This window comes from Salvelinus fontinalis, chromosome 19 (assembly GCF_029448725.1).
Source record: "Salvelinus fontinalis isolate EN_2023a chromosome 19, ASM2944872v1, whole genome shotgun sequence".
Taxonomy (NCBI): Eukaryota; Metazoa; Chordata; class Actinopteri; order Salmoniformes; family Salmonidae; genus Salvelinus; species Salvelinus fontinalis.
The window spans coordinates 41,685,470-41,712,973 of record NC_074683.1 but is presented as its reverse complement, the minus strand read 5'-3'; the positions used below and the strand labels follow the sequence as shown (position 1 = coordinate 41,712,973).

Sequence of the window (27,504 nt, the reverse complement as noted above, 5' to 3'; positions counted from 1 at the left end):
CAATGAGAAAAATTGATAATTTTCATACTTTTCAAAAATCATAATACATTTACATAAATGTTTCTCATTTTAGAGCACACAATGACGTTTTAAATGACATGAAGATTATGTTTGTGCTCCATATAGATCAACAGTTATGGTGTCTAGGTAGGCCAACATGGATTGATTATTTCTCAAATATGCTTTTAGATACAAATTGTCAAATATATGCCAACAATACTTCCTCCAAAGGAACATTATATGGATTACATTGTGGAAAATAATAATTTGAAGTTTTGTGAGGAATCACCGAAAGCAGCATCCAGATGGTCTATCGGTGTCTGAAAGGAACTCCAGGACTCAAACCATCTGCAAAGCACAGGAGAGAATGGGGGTAAATAAATCAGCTAAATAAAAAGTACTGAGGTTGTACTTTTTTTCTCTCTTCTACAACAGATCACGTGTGTTTGTGTATTATGACAGGTTGAGACTGAATCAGCTAAATTGAAGGGGTGATGCAGTTTCAATCACTTCACTTTCAAATCACACATCAGGCCAGTTTTACTTAGCTAAACTATAGTGCAACGTTTATAAATCTGGCCCCAAGGCTTGGGTTAGAGTAAATATAATTCATCTTCATACAGCATTTTGTTTCCAAAATTACATATATTACAGCTCAGACATGTACATATTAATTATTCAACAATAAAAATCCGGCAATTGCTATACCTCTAGAAAATGCCAATTTTGAAAGTAATCAGTCAGTTCAAGAATGAAAATTCATTGCTCACTATATCCCCTAAGATCAGTAGAACAGAAGTACTATTCGACTGAACCACAGCATGACAAAGGGACATAAATATCAAATCACAATGTCAATGTCCAAATCACTTGACAGTTATCAAAAAAGACTAGTCCCCAACTCTGCTAAGTCACATTTATTTTACTGAAGAAGAAAAAAATGGTTGACTGCTGTTTGTATGAAACATCCTTAAACTTCCATCTGGTCAAAGGGGAACCTATTGAAAAGTAGAGCAGCAAACAGACAAACAGGGTTTATAAAGTGATACAGCAGTTATGGTGTGGTATTAACTAGCATCATAGGCACAATTATGGTTACCCTAGTTTCCAAATATCGCCTGCTTCCGCTGATTTGATCAGGTCCGATAACCACTCTCTGGTAATATCACTAATGCACTACGGCACAATTCAACAACTCTGATCAATGTCACCAACAGAAAAAAAGGGACGTCTGGAAGACCATTAATTAGTTGATGATCCACTCCCCCCTGGCCAGCCAGCGATAGCATCTTCATAAATGATTGGTGTAACTTATTAGAAGGGGACTGGGTTGTGTGTGAAAAATATGACCACAAATCTGTGTGTACAACAGAGGCATCCAAAATCCAAGGATATGAAGTCCATCGCCATGAAATACAACTGGACCTTGTCAGAGCTTAAAATAAAGCATTTGGAAAACACATCAGAAATGATAGAGAGAATAATGTGTGTTTTTTCTATTCTCTACGCAGGTGTTTATAATGATTAACAAACAATGACGCCATCTTGGACAACTGTGGGTGTATAAGGAAATAACCCAGCGTTAACAGTGCTGTGTCAGGAGATGGGCCCCGTTATTACAGGGTGGGAGCAGAGAAGTGAACACAAACATTTGGCATCTTACACAGTTTAATTACACTACAACTTCTAAATTAACAGCAGCACTGCCAGTTAGCTAAAAATACATTTGGCCTAGGGTTTTCTCACAGGATTTCATTTTCACTCAAGTTACACCATATAATGAGAAATAATATCTTTAGTCATTTACCCCCCAAAATATTGCAAGGTGAAATTGTACTAAACAGCTGATAGGCTGTGTTTTAATTTATTAGAATTTCAGATCATTGCGTCCTATGGCCTCCTAACACAATCTTTTCAGTTTTTCATATTTTTTACCATTTCAGTTTAAGATTTTGGTGAGCTTCAACTTGAAGCCTTTTTACTGGTACAAGACTCCACGGTAAGTATGATACACAAAATCTACATGACCAGGGGATAGTGTTGATCATTGATGGCAGTATCCCAGGTGTTCTGTGGCTGAGCACTTTTGGGTTACAAAGATAATGCCTGCTCCATTGTGTTCTGCTAAGTGTTCATAGAACAGAAAGTACTTAACCAGGACAGTGTGAGTGAGGGATACAAATACACACTCTCCCTCTCTGAGGCACAAATATTAATTTAGACAAGGTGGGTCGAAAGACACGGAAGAAAACTAATGATTAATAGATTTCCGTTTCCCTCATACTGAATACAAATTCTCTCAGAGAATTAGTTAAATAGCCACTGACAACTAAATGTGCAGCAAAGCAAACCACAAATGACTTCTAGATAGGTCACTTAAATTTGTCCCCTTTTTAAAAGAGGTTTTAAAATGGGGGCCTCAATTGCATGATGCCGACAAAACTAGAAATATAAGGTCCAAGTTTTATAGTGGTTTATCTAGAACACCAATTAAAAGTGAAAATCCATAGAATTTTTCAATGCGGTAGCAAAGGTGTATTCTGGTCACTATATAAATACAAACACGAGAAATTTTAATTATTGCCTGAATAATATTAAAGCTTCCAACTCATGTACATCGTAATAAAGAATTAAACAATCTGTACCACTTTAACCCACTTTCCATACCAGCAACTACAGTATACAGACTTACTTCATATCAGTTGATTACATTTCAAGTCAGGCATGTCATATTTTTATAATTATTCCCATTCCCGCTCTCCCAGTTGATTGAAAAATAAATCTAACCCGATGTGATCTAAAGAAAGAAGAATAATACACTTGTGCACTCCACACACACCACTCCCACTCCTTGAGACATTCTCTGGGTCTCTCTCGCTCCCGCTTTACCTTTATGAAAAATCATAAATTAACTCACGAACCAGGTGATTGAATGAGGCCTCAGACTGCGTCAGTGGGCCAAGAGGAGTCTTGACCAGTTGTCACTACAACCCAATATCCACACACACACACACCATTATGGCTTTAACCTTTCCCTGCTCTCTCCTCTGCTCCTCAGCCTTTTAATCCATTCCTATGGCTCGCACCCTCAATAATCAACTCAGAGTGACCTGACTCTCGGGGCAAAGGTCGAGTGACCCCTTTCACAAACCCTTCTCTTGTCAAGAGCAAATTTAGTTTAGCCTCGTTTGTAACACAAAAGTCTGTTCTGCTATGTGCGTATATGTTGTGTAGGCTATATGGTAAATTTCTAAGAAGTTTCTAAACTGTACTGACAATTGTTCAAATGTTGCTTTATTGTTATTCAAATGGGAGAATGATTGTCATTTAAATAATTAATTTGATAGAGTTGATACATCCAGACTTTAGTTGAGGGAAGTTATAATTTTTCTTTGATTATTTTAAGTAGGTTATGAGGATTGTATGCACAATGCTGTCGAGTATGAAAAGCAGTCACATCATAATTCAGTTTAGACAGCAACTAGTACCAAAAATGCAAATACATCTCAAATTACTGGACAAGTTATAGAAGCCTGATATTGCATTCTGGGAAAGGATTTTAGTTTTGAAAGCAGTCCCATGCAACTTCACATACATCTAAAATGGCACACTAGATAAATCTATATATTAAAAAAAAAAAAAAAAAGGTCAAACTTAACATAATAGGGCAATTTCCTTAGCTATGGCTTTATTATCAAGGATATCCCTCCATACACAACACAGATGTACTTCCAACTTTAGTCTAGTTACACCATGACATGGTGTAACTACATGGTGTAACTAGACTGAAGTTGGAAGAACTGGGTACTTGTGTATGGAGGGATGTTCTTGTCCATTATCTAAGAATGTTTGACTTTTTAAAGATGGCAATCACTTCTAAAATATAATATAGGCCTACATTTGAATTATACTTCAATGACACACAACCTACAAACACATTTCTTACTATCCCTCCCCCACACACGTGACACTGCGTTTTTCATAAAATCATTACAATAAATTGAACAGAATATAATCACTATTAACAGAACCCAACTACCAAAATCCAGTCACATTAAACAAAAATCACAATTCTCAGCATTCATCTAGAATGGTTAGGGACTTAAAGCTGACCATTCCACACTTGCTTTGGGTGTATTCATGTCTTTTAGAGAGTTCATTTCACCGTAAAATAGTAGAGTTTAATGTGGTGAGTAACTAGCCAGAGGTAACTGTTTTGGACAGGGGTGTGTGCAGGCAGGGAGGTAGAGGTTCAGTTTATTGTTTATAGTAATTTACACCAGGCCTGACATCTATAAATAGGAACCCTTCTAAGCCATAGAAACACCAGTCATGCAGTTGTGGGTGTTAATCCTGCAAAAACTCCAGCAGCCCATTCCCACTTGTCCAACACACAACACATGCCCAGTAGAGCACAAGGCAGGCAGAGTGACCGCAGAGCTAACTGACTGACCGGGGTTCCCTCTGCACAACACCAATGTCAGAGAAGGTACACACTCACACAAACAAAGCCTACACAGTCAAACACACAGTTTGTTCATTTCACACGACTCCACTAATGGAGACTTGCGAGTGACCTCCGAGCACCAATCTATCAGCCCAGTGTGCAATCTCCCCATTCACGGTCAGGCGGGTCTGTTACAGTAGGGCCCTTCTCACTCCAACACAGCACTAGAGAAAAGAAAGGAAAAAGATCAACTGGAAAACACTACACAATATATTTTCAGGTCAATTAATGTGTTGACTGAGAACACTGGGGAAGAGAAAAAAAAGCCTGGCAGGCCAACCATCTGATAATGCAGAAGAGGAGAGGTGTAAACAAAATTCAAACCCGGTTATATGTGGAAAACATAAAACCCAATTGAAAACCTTAACACAACCAGCCTTATCTCAACTCTACATACCAGTCCAGATGCATGTATAGTGAACTGGGGGGGAGACATCCAGTCAAGGTTAGGGAGAGGGCTTCCCATACAACTATTCCCATGACCAGCATGCGTCTGTGGAGAAAAAGCATGCCCCACACACCCGTCCCCCCTCACATAGCAAACATCCCAGTGTAGAACTGTAGAAAATCCCAGGCTCACACTACTGCCCTGCCTGTACGGTAAACCAAACACATGAACGTACATTGTACACAAAAATTGGTTAACTACCAAAACACTAGAACTAGGTGTTTCTCTTAACTACTCACCACTTCAATAGAGCTGCTCCATCTCCCCACTGTACCACTGCAGGGCCAGAAAACCCATCAACAGGAAGTAGACAAAGCAGAAGCAGTGTGACGCCGGCCATTTCAGAGCTACGTCCCGACCGACGCCTCCTCGGCACAGGACCCACAGAGAAATGACAGAGAAACTACCCTACGTACTGCAGCTCCATCACAACCCTCACCCGGCCATAAACACTGACACCAAACCAACGCCTGTCGCATTAGTAATCAACATGAGTCATCTCTCCATGAGAGGAGCAGGCCAGAGAACTAGCAGTGAGGGAGATTAGGATCCAAGCTCAGTGTGTGTGAGAGAGAGGAAGAGAGAGGGGTGTGTGAGAGAAAGAGGAAAAAAGAGGGGTGTGGATTTAAGAGACACACCCCCAGCGTATCCAAAGCACTCTCACACGTACACAGTGCACCCCATCAACACACGTGGGCCAAAACTCACTATCCCTTCTGACAAGTGTCTAAACTCACACACAAGCCCCAACTTACAGTTAAGCTGTTCTGCGATGCATTCCCACTAATTTGAGTCCTATGACAGTCTCTCCCTGCCCATCCCACAAGCTAGGTTTAGCATAGGGCCCCAAAATATAACACACATTGATACAAACATTTGATTTATCCACAGTTCCCGTTCGTGATGTGTAAAGAGGGCTATGCCGCTTTGTGATGCTGGGGGCCGGTGGAGTGGGGACATCATGAGACATCCACAAACCCAGAGGAAAAAAGAGGTCCAGCAGAGTGCCACTACGGTTACATTCTCACATCTCCCCCATGCGGTTGACTGACTGATAAGATACTCCATTTAATTTGATGTGGCCTAAAGAGAGTGACTATATCCCATAGTCATCTTACAGTTTTGTGGACTGGCACCCATACACAAACAATATGAATGATATATTTTTATACAATTAAGCTCAGGGACCGCTTGTTCCCGTTTGACTACAACCAGTGTAAAAAAGAAAGAAAAACAGTGAAAAGCCTAACTGGAAGGCTGAAGCTAGAAAGGACAACCATATTTTCAAATGTTACTACATAATATTCAGTAAGTATGAATATTTTAAGTAACTGGGGCAGCCATGTCTACCAGTAGCTTCCCTTAAGTCAAGCCTGAATTGACTTGTAAAATACACCATGTGTTTCAATAGGATGGAGTCAACCTTATTGTGGAGGATTTAAAAATGGTGCAACCTGACAGCATTAGTTCAAATGTAATGAGTGATGTTTTTATCAGCATCACTAATACATTAAATACTGCATTTAGACATGTCAGCAGTCTAGCACATCCATACAACCACCATAAGGTGTCCGCACAGCAAAGCCATAGAATTACAGCTTTAGTGCCCACAACACATTAATGTTGTCCATACAGACTGAGCAATATTTACTGGGATATAAAAGGTTTTGCACTGCACAGTACTATATATCCCCACACAGACACAGAAAGTATTCATACCCCTTGGCTTATTCTACATTTTGTTGTGTTAGTCTGAATTCAAAATGTATTCAATGTTCTCCCCACCCATCTACACACAATACCCCATAATGACAAAGTGAAAACGTGTTTTTAGAAATGTTTGCAAATTTATTGAAAATGAAATACACACCCAAGTGAATACTTTTCAGAAGCACCTTGGCCAGCGATTACAGCTGTGAGTTTGAGTTGTGCAACATTAGCCCATTATTCTTTAAAAAAAATGTTATTCAAGCACTGTCAAATTGGTTGTTGATCATCACTAGACAAATATTTTCAGGTTCTGCCTTAAATTTTAAAATAGATTTAATTCAAAACTGTAACTTGGTCACTCAGGAACATTCACCGTCTTATTGATAACCAAATTCAGTGTCAATTTGGCCACGTTTTAAGTTATTGTCCTGTTGAAAGGTGAATAAATCTCCAAGTATCTGGTGGAAAGCAGACTGAACCAGGTTTTCCTCTAGGATTAAGTTTCACCATAACATGATGCAGCCACCACCATGCTTGAAAATATGAAGAGTGGTACTCATACTTGTGTTGATTTGCCCCTAACATAGCGTTTTGTATTCCGGACATTAAGTTAATTTCTTTGCTGCAATTTAGTGCCCAATTTCAAACAGGATGAATGTTTAGGAAATGTTTTACTCCATACAGGGTTTCTTTTCACTCTGTTAATTAGGTTAGTATTGTTGAAAAACTACAATGTTGATCCATCCTCCGATTTCTTCCATCACAGACATTAAACTAAAGGTTTTTAATTCACCATTGGCCTCATGGTGAAAACCCAGAGCAGTTTCCTTCCTCACTGGCAACTACATTAGGAGGGACATCTGTATCTTTGTAGTGACTGGGTGTATTGATACCAATTGTAATTAATAACGTCACCATGCTCAAAGGGATATTCAATGTCTGCTTCTTTTTTTATATTTTTTATTATTATACCATCTACCAATAGCTGCCCTTCTTTGTGATGCATTGGAAAACCTCCCTGGTCTTTGTGGTTGAATCAGTGTTTGAAATTCACTGCTCGACTGAGGGACATTACATATAATTGTGTGGGGTAGAGATGAGGTAGTCATCCCCAAAAAAGTATGTTTAACACTATTATTGCACACGGAGTGAGTCCATGAAACGTAGGCATATTTTTACTCCTGAACTTATTTGAGGCTTCCCATAAAAGGGGTAGAATACTTGACACAAGACATTTCAGCTTTTCATTTTTAATTAATTTGTAAACACAATTCCACTTTGACATAGGGTATTGTCTATAGGCCAGTGAATCTCAATTTCAGCCATTTTAAATTCAGTCTAACAACAAAATGTGTAAAAAGTCTAGGGGTGTGACTATCTGAAGGGACTGTGTGTGATATATATATATGCAATAACTGCACAAACATCAACATTTTTCAAAACCTTCACTGATATACAAGTGGCATTGCCACTTCATCAGCATAAAAAAAGTAAGACTAATATATTTGCCCATCACACCAAGCGGAGATATAGTTTTTAGTAGGCCTACACTACAGGAATCGGCATTTAGTAGAAGGGGCAGATGTAATAATCTGCCGTGTGCAAATGTGACACTAGGATGCACTGTGGCCTATACAAAGACTGACGCCAATGCAAAACATGTCAAGAAAAATGTATGCATGACAGAAGCAACTTAATACGCTCCACATTATATAAGCACTTGTGACATTACAACAGCAACCATACACTTTGTGGGTAGAACATTTCAATACTACATTTTACATAATACCATAATACTCAATAAATCATTTCAAACATGGATTCCCCACAGTGAACCAGTTAAGAGTAAAAACTATTAGGATTTGTGAAGTAGTATCCTGTTTTATGAGGGAGGCACCAGTATTGCCTCTTTATGGCCTGCCTTTGACATGGCATAGTTGTGGAACCACACTCCACGACAGTGCCCTGGAAAATAACCAACAAAACATGTAAAAACCTGCTCGCATCATGGTGAATTTAAATACTACAGAGTTTGTGCTGCATGGGGTGGTTCTCTACAGACCGGCTATCACACGTGTGAGCAGGCCGTGCAAGCAGAGGAGGCACAACTTCACCAGGAAATGGGGGTGGGAGCCCATTTTGCCAGAGGGGCCTGAGAATACAGAACAATGAGTCACCAAATGTCATTAATGTTCTAGAACTACACAAACACTTGTGTTTCACGACCGGGCTCATCTGACTAACACTTGGTCAGATATTCCTTTTTTCAGCAATGATATAGCTAGTACCAATATTTCACATCCAAAAATATCCATTAACCTACATTTTTTGTTGGTGCAGATAATTAAAAATGTTTCCTATGCCACTGTGTTAATTTGTCTACTTCCTGCAAATGCTGCACTGCTAACTTTAGTATCACTTCTTGATAAAAATTTGCAAGACAAAACTACTGTAGTGAGCATGATATAGGCTGCATATGACACTCACAACTACACTTATGTTGCATTGGAGGGTCTCTTTTTCCGTTCTCTCTGGAGAACAGAGTTAAACTGGGCAAATGAATACTTGACACCAGTCTGCACTTGCCAGTTTAAGTAAACACAAACATACCAATAATCAACGATGGGGGAAAATTTTCACTTGATATCACTCAAAACGAGTAAAGTGTATTTCACATGGTGCATTCTACAAACCCAAAAGTTCTCTATTCAAATTCTGATGCGTTTTCTTATAGAATGACAACGTGAGAACTTCATATGCTCAAGATTGGGCTAGTAAAAATAAATAACAGAAAAGCTTCATGCATTACCACCTCCACAATGTGGTTTTCAGAGGGTTTCCCCCTCACGCTAGGTTTAGCAGAGATCACAGGAACAAAATTCTATTAGAATTACTTCTGTCTAAGCCCAGGGTTTAAAACTAACTCCCATCTGCTTTAACTGACCATAGTAGGGTGGCCTAATTGATACAAAATCAAATACATCTATATAATCTCTGTCCTGCTACAATGGTAGCTAGGAACAATACAGATTTGGTCTTAAGTTCAAGTATAATTGATATTTCCCTGTACATACGAGTCAGGCTATGTCACTAATACACGCCTTGAATTCAACAGGAGGCATTTCAATACATATGGTTATACTGTAGAAGTCATATGCAGTTTAGACAACCCAGGGACAGGGTTGCACCAAATCAAAATATTTAAAAAGAAAAGCCATCAAACCTGTTTTTGAGGGGGAAATTCCTTGAGAAAAATAAATGTCAAGAGTAGGTCATATTCAATTTGGAATGAATACAATTAGAAAAGCCTCAACTCTAGAGTAGGTAGAGTTCCCGAGGGGAGACACTGTCTAAATGCAATGTGCTTGGAACCAAGAGACGTGGAAACTGGCCCAAGTTTTAATTCTTGTTAACCCCATTTTGACATCACATGACAAGAGTAGAAACCTTTACATCAATTAAGATAATTGACCCGTCAGGGATATTTGACCCCTACTGCAGCAGACCAGTCGCCGCTTTTAGTTTTGTCGACAAGGAAGGGGGAGTTCTGAGTAGTTTGGTAGGCTACAAAACATAATCAGATGACTATAATTGATTGGTGGAAAGGAGCTCAGGATTAAAAAGTAAACTGAAATAAGTGGGTTATTCTGTATGAAGAGTTGTAGTAGCTAAAGGCCACGGTGGGGCAGGATTAAAATAACTGAAGTGTATATTACGTGGGGAAATAATATAATTTCCTTGTTGAGCAGGCCTAACAATACGGCACGCTTTTTTCTAGTTGGATATACAAGTTTTACACAGCGCCACGATTTCAGTACAGTGAACGACAGGACGAAAATAGTATGACTCGTATTAGAGCCTACCATATTGCATCGGTCTAGTGTCAGCAAGCCGCCTCCCCCGCCACGGAATAAAGCGCACAAGTAAATGAATTGGTAGTTTAAACTGCAGTAAAGGACTCACTCTGGTAACAAACGTTACATTATAGTATACTATTATTATTCAATGCGATTAATATTCTGACTACCTAGTGCAAGTCAATCAAGGCTGAAACATTGCATTGTATCACAGACATTCACGCAGCCTTGACAACACCGCTTGTACAATGTACATTTTAATTGTCTTAACTAACGTACTGGCTACAGTAGCCAGTAGTTTGGTAAAAGTTAAACCGTATGTTGCGAGCGCCACATTGTAAAGACTGACTGAGCAAACATCATCTCAATCATAGGAAAAAAAGTGAGTTCTAGGCCAGCTGATTTTTTGGGGGGGTCGCTTTGGAAATAACTAAGATGTTAAGTCAAGATACATTAAACGATAGCAAAACTTGGCAACTGTTCGGACAGACAATTAGACTACCTACACAACGTAACTAGTTATTCATTAGGCTAAAAATTGCATCGGGATGTCAAAACAAACGAGACAATCACTGAGTAAATAGAGGTATCACAAGCTGGTAGAATTGTCGATTTGGTGGCTGGATAACGAACGTTCTCTTGTTAGTTGAAACAGCAATCAATAGACACACTTACCATAAGAGGTTGTGAAAAGCTTTCCATCAGGCGAATCCACTAACGTTAACTTAACTAGAAAACATGATAAAATGAGTAGGTAAGCGACTACTTATACTTAAATTCCTCAAAAATAGAAAAAATGAACATATGAAACTGTGTCCTCAGCCTTACAAACCTTAAAAAGTATTTAAATCATTGGTATCATTGTATGTATTTCAAAAGGTAGCGATATCAAGCTACAGCTTGCTGTGCATTTGTTGTTGACAGCCGTGCCGACAGTCTGTTCAGTGCCTCCCGCTCAAACTGAACGTTCCAAAAAAGGACTATAATAGTAAAAAATCCACATTCCACCGGTCATACTCCACTCACTTGACCCTTAAATAATTTCTCAATTTTTTTATAATTTTTTAGAAAGGTCCACTAATTTGTCGCAAATGTATTTCTAAATGTTCCATTTCTCAAAATAGCCAAGTCAGACACCCCTTTCTTCTCGCTAGCATTCACTAGCTAACCATCTAACGTCTCCACCGGTCGATACGACGTACTCTTTTACTTATTTTCCTTTAATTCGTCCACCATCCATCGGTGTTCTTTTTCCGGGATAATTTTAATATGTTTGTGATATTTTTTGAGTGTCTGGGGGAAAAAAATCTTCTCTTTCGACAGCTCCAGCGCTTGACTTGCCTACCCTCAGCAGCCGCTCCTCACAGCTGTTGAAGCAAACGCAGCTAACTCGAAAATGGCGCCGAAAGATACTCTCTTCATTCAAATTCGTTAGAGCCACCCCTTCTCCCCATTGGGCATATCGGGATTGAGCTCTGTGTAGCGGATTGGAGGAGAAACAAAATGCACTCTCAAATGATCTTGCAGCCCACGCAGCGTTCTCTTCTACGGCCAACGGAGGGGGGAAATTAACACTTTAAATCCCGAAAAAAAATGTACAACCTGTTTTAAAATGTATAAAAGCCTATATAGTCATACTGTCACACTTAAACACAAATGGTTCCTTTGAACACACGTATTACGTGTTTTGCTAGACGTATTACTCAAGTAAAGATGAGGCGGTTGAAAGATAAGAATTCAAATTTAAAAAACGAATATTTTCCAGTTTCGAAGTCAACAGCAAAAGAACACGATACGCTACCTATACGAAATCCCTCCTGACAAGGCAAACTGGTGATAAAATAACCCGATTTTAGCCACGGGGGTGTGGATTAAAGCTACTTTCAAACCTTTCGACAGATCGGATGTTTTTGGTTTACGCAATTGATTTTCAGTAGGCAACACTTTTACTAAAAATAATGCTTTTTTTCTAAGCTTCATTTGAATGAAAGACTCAGGAGACTGCAACTGCCGGACTACATTATGGCGGGGGGGGGGGGGGGTCTGTGGCGCTCATGGATGTAGACTTTTAAAGAAAGCACATCTTGTGGCCTGTGTCTTCTCTGGTTTGGGCACATTTCGGTGATAGGGAAAGTCAAAAGCTTTCTACCTAACATAAAGTCAAGGGAAAGATCTGCAGTCTTCCCAACTAAACATTTCAACAGTGCAACAGCACAGCTCTCGCTCACCCCACCAGTGATGATGCGGGGGGGGGGCAGGGGGGAACGATTGCCAACTCTCATTAAAGCCACGGCAGTGAAAGGCAGAACGCGGTACTGCAGGCATTGTTTGCAGAAAACGTGATCCCCCACATAGTGAATAGGGAAATGGCAATCATCGAGGTCAATCTTCCTGTAAACAAGTAAATAAAGAAATGTTTAGAAGACAATCATAGTACCAATAATTGCTTCTAATACACTAGATGCATGTCCTTGAACCGAATTTTGTTTCGCACACAGAAGCAGTTATAAGGATAATTTAGTTGCTAATGGCAGCCTGCAGTACCCTGGTCGGCCTTCAACTATAGTTACTCAATGAGAGGGGGCAGCACAGAGCCTGCAATGTCACTTCCTGGAGTAGCTCAAACTGCAAGCATGTTATGTCTCCATGAGATGCCATCTTAATTGACTGAATTTGGCTTCAATGTGCTATTGAGTCTTCACATAAGAATGAATGTTGTCACGTGATTGATGGCTTTGTCAATTATTTTTACAGTCATTGGGTTGGTGGAGAGACTGGTCGCCTCTCTCAGTCACTCCTGCCATGGCAACTTGAACCGCTGCAGAATTTGTAAGGCTGCTATGAAGTGTATACTTTCTCGCAGACACATGAAAGATAGAGGGAGTTCTCAATGAACAACCATAGGCTATTTGAACAGACACTAGCCGATTGCGCAAGTTTAGGATAGGCTTGAGTAGCCGAGACTGACTGAGCGACTTTGCAGGATCCATTCTCTTGCCGCCTGATTATAGCACACAATGCTAAATAAGTTTAGATACATTATTCACTTAAATTGTCAGATAGCCTTATTCTATAAGCACAACCCCTTTGTAACTGAGAGAGAGAGAGAGAGAGAGAGAGAGAGAGAGAGAGAAAGAGAGAGAGAGTGTGTGTGTGTGTGTGTGTGTGTGTAAGAGTGAGTGAGAGGCCTATTCCAGTGCATTCGGAAAGTATTCAGACCCCTTGACCTTTTCCACACTTTGTTACGTTACAGCCTTATTCTAAAATAGCTTAAATTGTTTTTCCCCCTCATCAACCTACACACAATACCCAATAATGACAAAGCAAAAACAGGTTTTTAGACATTTTTGCAAATGTATACATATATTTTAAAATCACATTTGCATAAGTATTCAGACCCTGTAACCAGTATTTTGTTGAAGCACCTTTAGCAGTGATTACAGCCTCGAGTCTTCTTGGGTATGACGCTACAAGCTTGGCACCGTTACATTTGGTGAGTTTCTCCCATTATTCTCTGCAGATTCTCTCAAACTTTGTCAGGTTGGATGGAGAGCGTCGCTGCACAGCTATTCTCATGTCTCTCCCGAGATGTTTGATCAGGTTCAAGTCCGGCTCTGGCTGGGCCACTCAAGGACATTCAGAGACTTGTCCCAAAGCCACTCCTGCGCTGTCTTGACAGTGTGTTTAGGGTTGTTGTCCTGTTGGAAGGTGAACCTTTGCCCCAGTCTGAGGTCCTGAGTGCTCTGGAGCAGGTTTTCATCAAGGATCTCTCTGTACTTTGCTCAGTTCAACTTTCCCTCGATCCTGACTAGTCTCCCAGTCCCTGCCACTGAAAAACATCCTCACAGCATGATGCTGCCACCACCATGCTTCACTGTAGGGATGGTGCCAGGTTTCCTCAAGACGTGATGTTTGGCAGCCAGGCCAAAGAGTTCAATCTTGGTTTCATCAGACCACAGAATATTTGTTCCAATTGGGCTGTCATGTGCCTTTTACTGAAGAGTGGCATCTGTCTGGCCACTCTACCATAAAGGCCTGTTTGGTGGAATGCTGCAGAGATGGTTGTCCTTCTGGAAGGTTCTCCCATCTCCACAGAGGAACTCTGGAGCTCTGTCAGAGTGACCATCGGGTTCTTGGTCACCTCCCTGACCAAGGCCCTGCTCAGATTCTCCAGGCAGCCAGCTCTAGGAAGAGTCTTGGTGGTTCCAAACATCTTCTATTTAAGAATGATGGAGGCCAGTGTGTTCTTGGGGAACCTCAATGCTGCAGATTCTTTTCTGTGCCTCGACACAATCCTGTCTTGTAGCTCTATGGACAATTCCTTCGACCTCATGGCTTGTTTTTTTTCTCTGTCATGCACAGTCAACTGTGAGACCTTATATAGACAGGTGTGTGCCTTTTCAAATCATGTCCAGTCAATTGAATTTACCACAGGTCCACTCCAATCAAGTTGTAGAAACATCTCAAGGATGAGCAATGGAAACAGGATACACCTGAGCTCAATTTCGAGTCTCATAGCAAAGGGTCTGAATACTTATGTAAATTAGGTATTTCTGTGTTTAATAAACGTGCAAAAATGTTTAAAAATCTGTTTTCACTTTGTCAATATGGGATATTGTGTGTATATTGATGAGGAAAAACTATTATTTTAATGCATTTTAGAATAGGGCTGTAAAGTAACAAAATGTGGAAAAAGTCAAGGGGTCTGAATACTTCCGAATGCATTGTATATAACCTTATGCAGAATTGTAGGCATAGCCTACATAGGGTGGTAACCAATGATGATGGTAACATGGACTGCTGGATTGCTGTTTGGTTTGTATAATACCCCAGAATTCAATATTTCTTCCATGGACAATGAAGTAAATGTGATCAGCCTAGTTTTATTGGGAGTTCCCCACAAAATAAGAGGGCACTGGGTTAAATTAAATACCACACAAATCCTCTCAATCCACATGAGGATTATGGTACAAGATGACGTTCAAAAGAGTAGGCCTATAAGCAGCTGAACAAGAGGCTTGCAAAAAAAGACAGTAGGCATAACCAAGGAACAAGCAGCTATCAACTCACCAGTCTTTCGTTCATTAATCCATCCTTATTCACTACCTTATGTTCTCTATAATGTGTTTAACACAGTCATTTAGCAGACACTTTTATACAAAGTGACTTTTTAGAGCAACAATATGGAACTTTTTGGGCTTCCTGACCAAATTCACATAGACATGTGTGTTAGATCTGTCATTCTCATTGAAAGCAAGTATAAGAAGCGGTAGATCCTACTAGCCCTACTGGTATCCTACTAGCCCTACTCTCACCTATATGTTGAAGTGATACAGCCTACCTCAGGGAATGGAGGATTCATCCAATAATGCATTAAGTATTAGAACAGATCCTGAGACTACACACAACCGTGTACAGACAGGCCAGGCCAAGACAGGGGGTGGGTTGGGCCTGTTATCACCTCCAGCGCTGTGTGCACCTCTAGCAAGTTAAACACAGAAAGCCATTCCACCCCCCCCCGCACATACACACACACACACACACACACACATCATGTCTACAATACCCCAGGGCACTCAGCATCTGCTCTGCTCAACACCCAGGCCTCATTTCCTGATATATTATACATGAATGAGAGCTTGGGAATATTACATTATTTTGAATATGGTGACTGGTTTTAAAATCCTGGTCGGAGGATTTCAGGAATTAGGAGGGAATAAGCAGGAAATGTAGGGAAAGTTAACTGAATTTTGCGACCATAGGCCTACTCAACTGAGGTAGCCATTTGTTTTTAGACAGACACTCGTGACAAACAGCTCTGATGACAGACAGCTTTGGTGACAGACAGCTCTGGTGACAAACAGCTCTGGTGACAGACAGCTCTGGTGACAGACAGCTCTGGTGACAGACAGCTCTGGTGACAGAGAAAGTGGACTCTTGTTTCTTATAACTTTCATCTAACAAATTTGGTAAACTTTCCATTTGTATTCTGCCACTTCCCCATCCTGTCACATTCAGAGAACATACACCATTTATTAAATACATAAAGCTGTTCAAATCAAACTAACTGCATCTGATAATTAAACAAGTATTTAAGTTCTCAGTAAAGGCTTCCTCAGGCTTCCTCTCTCAGAGAGAGAGAGAGAGAGAGAGAGAGAGAGAGAGAGAGCGAAGAGAGAGAGAGAGAGAGGAGAGAGAGAGAGGAAGAGAGGAGAGAGAGAGAGAGGAGATGAGAGAGAGAGAGAGAGAAGAGAGAGAGAGAGGAGAGAGAGGGGGAGGAGAGGAGAGAGAGAGAGGAGAGAGAGATGAGAGAGAGAGAGAGAGAGAGAGAGAGAGAGAGAGAGAGATGAGAGAGAAGAGGAGGAAGAGAGGAGAGGAGAGAGAGATGAGAGAGAGAGAGAGAGAGAGAGAGAGAGAGAGAGAGAGAGAGAGAGAGAGAGAGAGAGAGAGAGAGAGAGCACGTGCATTCATTGTGTACATGCCTTCTGGTACAGTGTGGACAATGGGACTGGGAGGAAAAAAACATGTTTGTTTACAGATAAACTGGTTTGTACAGGAAGCCAGTTAAGAGGAGCTCCGTGTTGTTAAACAGGCAGAGATGAGCCAGCAAAAACACCCCCATGGCCTGGAGGGAAAACCTAATGCTAGCCTAAGTTTACACACATATAACACACACACACACACAACTTGTCAGTTATCTACAGGATCAGTACACTTCAGCTAAATGCGATCTTTCTCACAAAGCGGAAAATAAGAAGGGAAAAGAAAGAGATTAAGAGAGTGACACAAACTCACTGTCATTGCTAAAATGTTAAAAGCAACTAGTTGGACCAGACAATGAGGTTCACTTCTTAGCTTTATTATGACAAATCTAGGAGATAATGTGAGCTGTAGCCCTATGGGTCTCCCACTAATAGCAACTGTACACAGTAGCCGTGCCCAAGCCCAAGCCATCCACTGGAATACTACACAGCTTGTTCTGCATTGTGTCACTGTCACATGAGCACACACACAGCTTTGCATTAAGGAGGGAGAGATCCTTATGAGTCACATGTCACCACACACAAATCTGTGGTTCTGTTATTTTTCTCTCTCTCGCAGGGACCCTAAATGAAATCACATAATGCATCTCTTCATTAGGGGACGTTTGGAACAGAAGGGGGGGGTGAGGGGAGAGAGAGGAGGGAACAAGAGCCACAGTGTGGTGGTTGCGGCGGCGCAGTTCAGGCACAGCGGGCGATCAAGCACACAGCTGACCAGGCTGGGGCTGCTGATTTAGCCTGATACTTCGATTTCATGTTAGACTACTTGCATACATGGCCAGGTTGGCTGTAACACTCTCAGATGCTTCTCATTCAAGGAGTTCTTGGTTCTGAGGGTTTATTTTTGTCATGTGACTGAGGATGGGTCCCTTCACACCACAAACAGACACGGGACGACATCGCATCACAAAGGGATGTGGGCAACGGGAGAGTTCACACAACACACTTGCAGTATCTAATGCCAACCTGGATATTACATGTGGGCCTATGCACAGCACAGCACACACACACACACACACACACACACACACACACACACACACACACACACACACACACACCAAGGAGGGGCTTCACACCCTGACAAGGCCTAGCTAGTGTGCATATACACTGAACAAAGATATAAACGTAACATGCAACAATTTCAAATATTTCACTGAGTTACAGTTCAAATAAGCAAATCAGTCAATTGAAATAAATCCATTATGCCCTAATCTATGGATTTCACATGACTGGGAATACAGATATGCATCTGTTGGTCACAGATACCTTAAAAAAAAAAGTAGGGGCGTGGATCAGAAAACCAGTCAGTATTTGGTGTGATCACCATTTACCTCATGCAGCGCGACACATCTCCTTCGCATAGAGTTCATCAGGCTGTTGATTGTGGCCAGTGGAATGTTGTCCCACTCCTCTTCAATGGCTGTGCGAAGTTGCTGGATATTGGCGGGAACTGGAAGACGCTGTCGTACACGTCAATCCAGAACATCCCAAATGTGTTCAAGGGGTGACATGTCTGGTGAGTATGCAGGCTATGGAAGAACTGGGACATTTTTAGCTACCAGGAATTGTGTACAGATCCTTGTGACATGGGGCCGTGGATTATCATGCTGGAACATGAAGTGATGGAGGCGGATGAATGGCATGAAAATGGGCCTCAGGATCTCATCACGGTATCTCTCTGCATTCAAATTGCCATTGATAAAATGCAATTGTGTTCGTGGTCCATGGCTTATGCCTGCCCATACCATGACCCTACCGCCATTGGGCACTCTGTTCACAACATTGACATCAGCCAACTGCTCGCCCACATGACGCCATACTGAAGACTTTCTGCGCAAACCATCAGAAACCGTCTCAGGAAAGCTCATCTGCGTACTTGTCATCCTCACCAGGGTCTTGACCTGACTGCAGTAATGTAACCGACTTCAGTGGGCAAATGCTCAGCTTCAATGGCCACTGGCACGCTGGAAAAGTGTGCTCTTCACGGATGAATCCCGGTTTCAACTGTACCAAGCAGATGGCAGACAGTTTCAGAAGGTCTGCCATCTGCCCGGTACAGTTGAAACCGGGATTCATCCATGAAGAGCACACTTCTCCAGCGTGCCAGGTAGTTGGTATCACACAATCATGCAGGTGAAGAAGCCGAACATGGAGGTCCTGGGCTGGTGTGGTTACACGTAGTCTGCGGTTGTGAGGCCGGTTGGACATACTGCCAAATTCTCTAAAACAACGCTGCTATGGTAGAGAAATTAATATTCAATTCTCTGGCAACAGCTTTGGTGGACATTCCTGCAGTCAGCATGTCAATTTTACGCTCCCTCAAAACTTGATACCTCTGTGGCATTGTTTTGTGTGACAAAACTTCACATTTTAAAGTGGCCTTTTACTGTCCCTGGCACAAGGTGCACCTGTGTAATGATCATGCTGTTTAGTCAGCTTCTTGATATGACACACCTGTCAGGTGGATGGATTATCTTGGCAAAGGAGAAATGTTCTCTAACAGGGATGTAAATACATTTGAGAGAAATAAGCTTTCTGTGTGTATGGAACATTTCTGTGATCTTTTATTTCAGTTCATGAAACATGGGACCAATACTTTACATGTTACGTTTGTATTCTTGTTCAGTATATTTTAGAAAAGAGAAACCGACATAATGACATCTTTCGGTTTCTCTACCTCTGTCCAACCCTCTCTCCGTCCAGTCATCCATCGTACAGTTTGTAAACCTGGCCAATCTACCTGTCCTTTACCTAGCCACCCTCAACTTAGTCATGGAAGGGTTTAGGCCAAATCTGTCACACTGTAAGTCTCCCTGCCTTTTCGTCACAACATGGGGATTCGGACAGGACAGTCAGGGGAAATCCCTTCTGTGTTCAGCTGAAATAACATAAAAGAGCAAATACACACTTGACCCACGGCCAAATATAGACAGCACCAGTCTATTATTTGAAATCCGTTAATACTCTCCATGCCCGGCTCTACACTGAGACTGTAAACATGGTTAGTGGACAATGCCCCGAGATTGATCTGTGTCACATTATCGAATCTAACACCTCAGCCTGGTCCACAAACAAAGTCAGAGATGTCACTTTCACCCTGCTACACCCCAAATAAAAACACAATTTAAAATCACTTTTGTAACCTAAGAATAAAGAGGATTGAGTATAATAAGAGTCCTAAACAGAGTGAAAGACCGCTTCCCAAAACTCTGATATGGAGAAGTGTGGACGTGAGTGGCTGTGCTCAGCAGATGGGTGTGGATGTGAAGGCAGCTTGTTTACAGAGTAGAGTCAACTCCAGATAAATGCTCTGGTTGGGAACTGTCATGTGGCCTGTGTGGGCACTAAACTGGTGCATACAGATATCAGGAGCAATTCCTTAAAGAAAAGTACATTTGAATGGGGACTGGTGAACTGCAATGCGCCTAAATAGAGTTTGTTTATTGAACAGATTATTATTAACATTATTACATATGTGAGCACACATACATAGGCCTGCATAAATGCATATAACATAACCTGTCTCTATTGCACTTGTTTGCATCTGAAGATGTCTTGGTCCCAAACATCTTGGTGCCAAACAGCTTAGTGAGTCCCAGAGAGAGTGCTCTAAAGAGACACTCCCAGAGCCCCTCTATTGATGTGTCCCTGGTGCTCCTCCCCCTCGCTCCAAAAGACATCTGTAGCAGCTGCCCCCTTGTACTCCTGTCAGCAGGGCAGTGCAGGGGGTGGTGTGGTGTGTGTGTGTGCGTGTGGAGGTGGGGTAGGGTTAGAGGGGGTGTGTTAGGCCATCTCCCCTTTGGGAGGGGGCCAACTCGCACACTTGAGCAACATCACATTCATCAATGGCTAATAGTCGCTGGTAGGTCACCCTGAAAACACAACATTGACCTCTGACCCTTTATAGCACAAAGCCGGTGCACTGGTCACACTAGTCCTTGTTGTATCTCCTCTCCCTTTCGCTCTATCCGTTTCTTTCTCTCTTACTCACACCACTGTGTGGACACAGATGTATAATGTTTTATAATAGCAGTTTCCTTACATATTCATAACTCATAAACAAGTTAAATTAGCGATTAGTTAAAAAAAAGATCTCCGCCCTAGACATTCATATTGTCTAATATAAAAAAAACATGGCTAAAGTGTGTCTATCAACATAGGAAAAAAATGATGTTTTACCTGCTAAACGATATCACTTTCTTGGCAAGCTTAGGACTTGCAGCACAAGTAACGACAGTCTGTGGCTGTGTAGACACACACACACACTTATCACATTAAGCGTGCAAAACGCCAGGAGTACGAATTGCATTATTCACATCCAGGGTGAAAGGGAGAGAAGCCTGACAAACTTCTACTTGGCTCTTTCTCAAACCAGATAGAAATATAGTGAATATTAGGCTATCATCCATGTTCCACACAACTTCATAGAACAAACAATAGGCTGTTGTGAATACTGGATTCATTGGTGAATACCTTTAGGAGTAGGCAAGGCTATGAGATGAAACCCACAATAGGCTATCAAATCAAGTGTAATATGTGAAGTATTTGTTCCTCTAGTGTTCAAAGCAAACATGAACTGCAAAAAACTATACAACACTATAAACAAATATTGGTTCCTTTTTTAAACCCTACAACTCAATTAGTCTCACACTTTGGCGGTCTGAACTCAGAACAGCTCTTGAACTCCATCGGAAGTCCCGCCCTCCTTCTGTACCTCGATGATGTAACCACTTTCCAAGTGTAGCCTGTTGGCGATGGTTAAGCGGCTTCTGTCAGTTAGGTGACGTCACCGGGATCGTGTTATTATTGTAAACAGCCCGCCTGCTTTCCACTGACGCTCTCTGCCGATCCGACTATCCCCAGTCCTTTGTTCACACACTGCAAATACCAGCGCGACAAAGCAATAGGACAATAACGGTTTGCCTGCGCAAGTGGTAGATTAAAACACGGAACAAGGTTTAAATGGAGTCGTGAATAAAATGACAAGTATAAAGGAATTTGAGTTTATTATCAATCTAGTAGCCTATTCCACGAAGCCGGCTACTCGCTATGATTGCCTACATGGCAACACTTTGATTTGACGTTTATTCAAAAAAATATAAACTACGCTATGCATGAATACCAATTCTGTAGCCTAAAAGAAACGCTGAAGAATTGTGTCTAGAATGGGTCTTTAATTAGGCTACTGTAGTCAGAAATTGCAAGGAGATGACAAGACACCACAAGTAGCCTAAACAAGACAATGTCACCAGTGTTATCCACTTAATAGTTAATGGCAAATTCGTTCCCAATAAAATGCAGTACAGAGTTATTAATTGAAGGAGATAGAAATTCAATATGAATCTGATGGCACTTTGTGTCCAATTTCCAAGGAAAACAAAGCGCAAACAACCCTACGGCGAATAATCAACATTTATTTTCGACATTGAAGTTCATTAAGGAGGATGCAACTGGCTAGATCTAGGACAGAACTCCGGCATCAAAATCAAAAAGTTTAAAGAGTACGATTGGTTAATTCTACTTACTATGCGCCTCTGCGACCAGTGTTCGAGTGGGATGACACAGCTCAAATCGCTGCCAGATAAACCCCAGTCTCAATATTTCCTTTCACTTGACAACAGGGATCCGTGTCCCGATTAAGTGCAGTTTCAGCAGGAGTCAAGGAAGTTGTTCTTTTGTTCCAGTATTTATAGGTTGCGTCAATGTTGCGAAAAGGGTAGGCGGAGCGGTGGCACAAGCGAGCTAGCGAGAGAGTGGAGGGAAAAAACATATTGGCTATGAGCGCAAAACCTTCGAGCCTCGAGCGCACGATGTAGCCAGACCCTTCTTCCAAATCCTAGACAAAATCGTATGATCAGATTAGGTCACGTGTTCTCAAACGACCAGCACCCCTCCAAACTCCAACAGACACGAGCGAGCAGACCCCTCTCCGCCAAGGGTATGATAGGTAGGCTACCGGGCGCTCACCGTGCGCAGCGGAGACCGGAGTCCTATAGCTGGCTAGCAGATATAGGACCGGGAAATGCAAGGAGACGCCAAGTGCAGACCAAACTCTTCCTACAGCGTCGTGATGACTCACTGAATCAACGTATAGGCTGAAGGTTTCATGCGCCAATGGTTGGCAAGCTGGGGAGCTCCCTGGAGTCTCCGGTAGGGAGGACAAAATACAGTTTAAGCTTAGAAGCGCTCAATATTGTTTTCATATACTATCACAACTTGGAAGGGGATTGAGGAGCATTAAATTGTAAAATCGAATAGCCTGCAAAAGACTGCTCGGAGTGCCTCGGATCAAAAGGTGAGCTTGTCCGTTTCCCGCAGTTACCATACTGTTGCATCAGGAAGTTCGCTCGTGTCAATGTCACCACCAAGAAGCCATGTTCTCATATCCTCCCCATTTAATTTGTCAAAGTTGACAGGCAACAGAACGTGAGGGAAATGACTCAGATATCACTGCACCCATAGGATTTCTTTGTCTATACTATCCATTCCACATAAACATTATAAAAAAGGAATGCCTATGTTTTTACGCAAATGCTGTAAAAGCAATTACTCAGTCAGTCAGTCTATCATATCCATATGCTGCAACATTAGGTAAATAAAACATACATGACTCAAAACTGTGGAATAGAGAACCAACATTATCTGCAACGCTGCGCCCCACCTGAACAATAACTACCTGCTTGCAGCAGACTGCACCATCTCACCAAGAGCACCGCATCTCTCCAAGCGTACCACAGCAACTTTATAGGCAATGCTACCCATAATTTTTCACAATTCAAGTCAAGTTTTTTCAATTAATCATAAATAACCGAACGGGGGAATAGTGAGCAAAAAGGCTAGATTGTTCTCTTTGAAGAAAAAAATAAGCAATGCACTTTATAGGCGAGCTAGTATCCAATGTTTGGCAATAGGCTACACGGACCCGCACGTGCAAATGTAGTGTGGATCGAAAACTGTCCCATTTTGTGAATAATAAAATACTTGCGTATTTTTCAGAGCGTCTGGTTCATATGAGATTACAGTTACATCATTATGAAAGGTCTAGCCCATAGAGCTTCCAATCAGCACGTAAAGTCAGAGGGTGACGTTCAGCTCAACCGGCACCAAATGGGATATTTCAGTTTCGAAATGGAATAAAGCAGCGACTAAAATAAACTAATTACATGCCAACTGCGGCCTGCAGCCGTGCTTCTAAATGTAGTCATTTAAAAAACACGGATAACATCAGCTATAAAGCATGAGGCCACTTGAACCCAATATTATCCTGTTGCATCAGAGCCCATTTGTTCGGTTCTGAAACTCCAAATCCAAGACCCAACATTTAAGCTATTTACACTTAGTGTCCCAAGTTCTCTCAGTCTCTGGTTTCATTGGTTTAAATTAGAGTAGGACTTGCCTATAGGCGACCAGACGTCACCAAAATAGCCAGTGGGTTCCATACATTTAGTCTAGGCTACTAATGGCCGTTGAATATTGGGATTTTTGTGTGTGTTGCGTGACCTATACTGTTTGATGGTCACGTTCTCGCAAAAATGTCTGAATCTTTAAAAAAAATCCAGCTGTGTCTGTCATGGATTGGAATAATAAAGAGATTATCCATGCTTTCAAACAGCCACTAAAACAGAGGGCCGAGAAGGCCTGTTTGACCAAAGTATTTCTACACGAGGTCTGTGTATTGTATGCCTATAAGACATAAATATTATTTTCCACAAAAAAACAAAAAAAAATACATTTTAAGGAATATACTGTACTGACTAATGGAGAACTGAATAGTCGATACATTAGGCCTATTATTGGCATAGGCCTCATCTACGTATGAATAATGTTACAACGTTTGAAGGTATTCATGAGAGTGAGAGAGACCAGTGGCCCACAATACCGTGTAAAGTTTTATTTTTGAAGGGACAACGCTTTTAGGAAGTTCATTTGCAAAGTGTTCTATTTATAGAAGAGAAAAACATTGCTCTTGCACATAACTGTTTGCACAGCTGAGGTGAGCTGTCGGCGTTTTCCAGCAATTACCTATTCATCATTATTTTTTAAAGGCCCTATAGGCCTACCAAAAGGAAATTAAATTAAACGAGTATTTGTGGAAACAGGTGTAAACTTCTAAATATATTTAATTCAAAGTAGGGCTGAAAAAGTTTGATTTTACACCCATATTCGGTCATGAATTTCAGTGTAGCGACCAGCATTAAAACAGCAAATATGTGGCTATTTTGAGATGCTAGGCCACTTCTTTATCAACATAATAACGGGACGGTGTGGTGAACACTTCCTAACTAGGCCCATTGCCGCATCTTATTGTCCCGCATTTGTTTCACTTAAGGCCTATTTATCAAACAAAGTGAAGAAATCAAATCAATGGAGGCTAAACATGACTTCGATTTTGTCGTTGTTCATTGCATTTGCTACGGATTGTGTGGGGATGGCCTCATATTTGTATGAATCACAATTAGCAAATTAACGAAATGTGTTGAGGGACAATCGCTGAAATCAAAGATCTTTGCCAAACATAATCAGAATAAGCATATTGAATTTAAGTAAATATCAAGATTCAATGTGAATGACCATTGAGATCCTTGTAATCTTTTTCTAATATTTTGAAAAATATCAAATGTATTTCCTTTCGAAATCTGACCAACTATTCCCTGCGTAAGGTAGCCGCCTATAAGAAAGATGAGTTGTAATTGTATTCATAAATACATGCATATTGAAATCCGCGCAATTCGAAGGGGATAAAAAAATAAGATGTCCAGCTTTTCCTGTCACTGACAAAACACGCACTTTAGCTAGCGTTTAGAATAGGGAAAATGTTGTGCCAATTTTATAAACGATGTCCAAATTACTACCAAAAGTATGCTAATGCTGCTGGTTGTCCATTCATTGAAGTAGCCACGCACCGCAGAGGCACGGTGACTGAGGTTGACCGCCACTTTTTTATACTCACCATATAGATAGGCCTACAGCATTTACACTCACCTCAATATACCCTTTGAATGACCTACCTTTTTCTTTCATCATGCGAATGAATGTGACTACAGTCTTCAGCCCATCGCCAAATCATGCTTTCATGTTACTTGTTGTGTGGGAGATCGATGGTTAGAGTAACCAGGTTTCCATCCAACTTGTTTATGTAGTAGCTTACATGTTGGATGAAAAATGTCACGACAATCCCGTTGGAAAGATGTCGACAAAACAAAATATGTCAGACACGGTGGGATCTTTTTGTGTTGTTACAATTAATTATGCAAGAAATGGCGATGGAAACTCCTTTATGCGCAAATATTGATAAATAACCATCATATCAAAGTAAACTTGGTGTCACGCCATGATATGTTTTGTGGTCCTCCCAGTACGACTCGTGAAAACATGCAGTTTATTAGACTACAGATGGAACAAGTTATGATGAACTTCACAGGGTGGTGAAAGTGCAAGGTGATGAGCTTGATGATCCTTTCTAATAAATATCGACGGTCTTATTTTGGTGACATGATGATCGATTTTTGGCTGCAATTTGACAAAATAAAAACAATCTTGCTATTTTGTCCATAATAATCTCATTCATGTATCTGCGAGCTTTTGGCTATAGCGCATTAGCCAAGATCACATTACCTATCTAATCTAACATTTTTAGTGACAAAACCATCAGTAGAGTTGAAAATGCGATTGAAACCCATTTAACTTGTATTGTTCTATTTGGTACATGGGAATTTAACCGCACAAGTTATTGTTATGTGCACTACGCCTTTAATCTGCAACTAGTAAATTTGATGGAAACATCTCTCTCGTATGCGGATTTGAGAATATTCGCATGAAAATCTGTCGCCAATTGGATGGAAACCTAGCCAATGTGCCACTTTAGTGATGCTCAGTTGGTGGAGTATGGCGCTTGCAACACCATGGTTGTGGGTTAGATTCCCACGTGGGAGCAGTACAAAAAAATTAATGCACTCACTGGGCTACTACTACTGTAAATTGCTTTGGATAAGAGCGTCTGCTAAATGACTTAAATGTAAAAATTGACATCGAACGACAGGACGCATACATCATCATCAATTCACATTCAAGGTTTGATCTACATCTTAGATTGCTGGTTTACCTGGGAACAATAGCCTAGTTGCTGATTTATCAAACATAATCTTCGGTAAAATGAGACCAACTAGTTCATATCTATCTAGTATGCAATTCAAATCTACTAGTACCAGTTTTTAGGCCAGTAAAACATGGTCAGAAAACAAGAGAAGAGACCGAATCGCTGGGGTATGTTTGCTATAAAATATCATTTTTTTAGATCGGAAATGAATACAACTATTCTATTGATTATTCTGTCTTGGATAAAGGCTTTGATAGGGGGAAGCGTTACAATCATTTCCACTACAGGTCATTTTTTGAATAATTATATCACACACACACTTACAGACACAAACACACACA

At 41.1% G+C, this 27,504-nt stretch overlaps 1 pseudogene; it reads left to right on the top strand.

Moving 5' to 3' along the window:
- Positions 1-23,181: 23,181 nt before the first annotated feature.
- The window catches only part of LOC129816199 (ribonuclease H2 subunit B-like), a 76,984-nt pseudogene continuing 72,661 nt past the window's right edge, over positions 23,182-27,504 (top strand).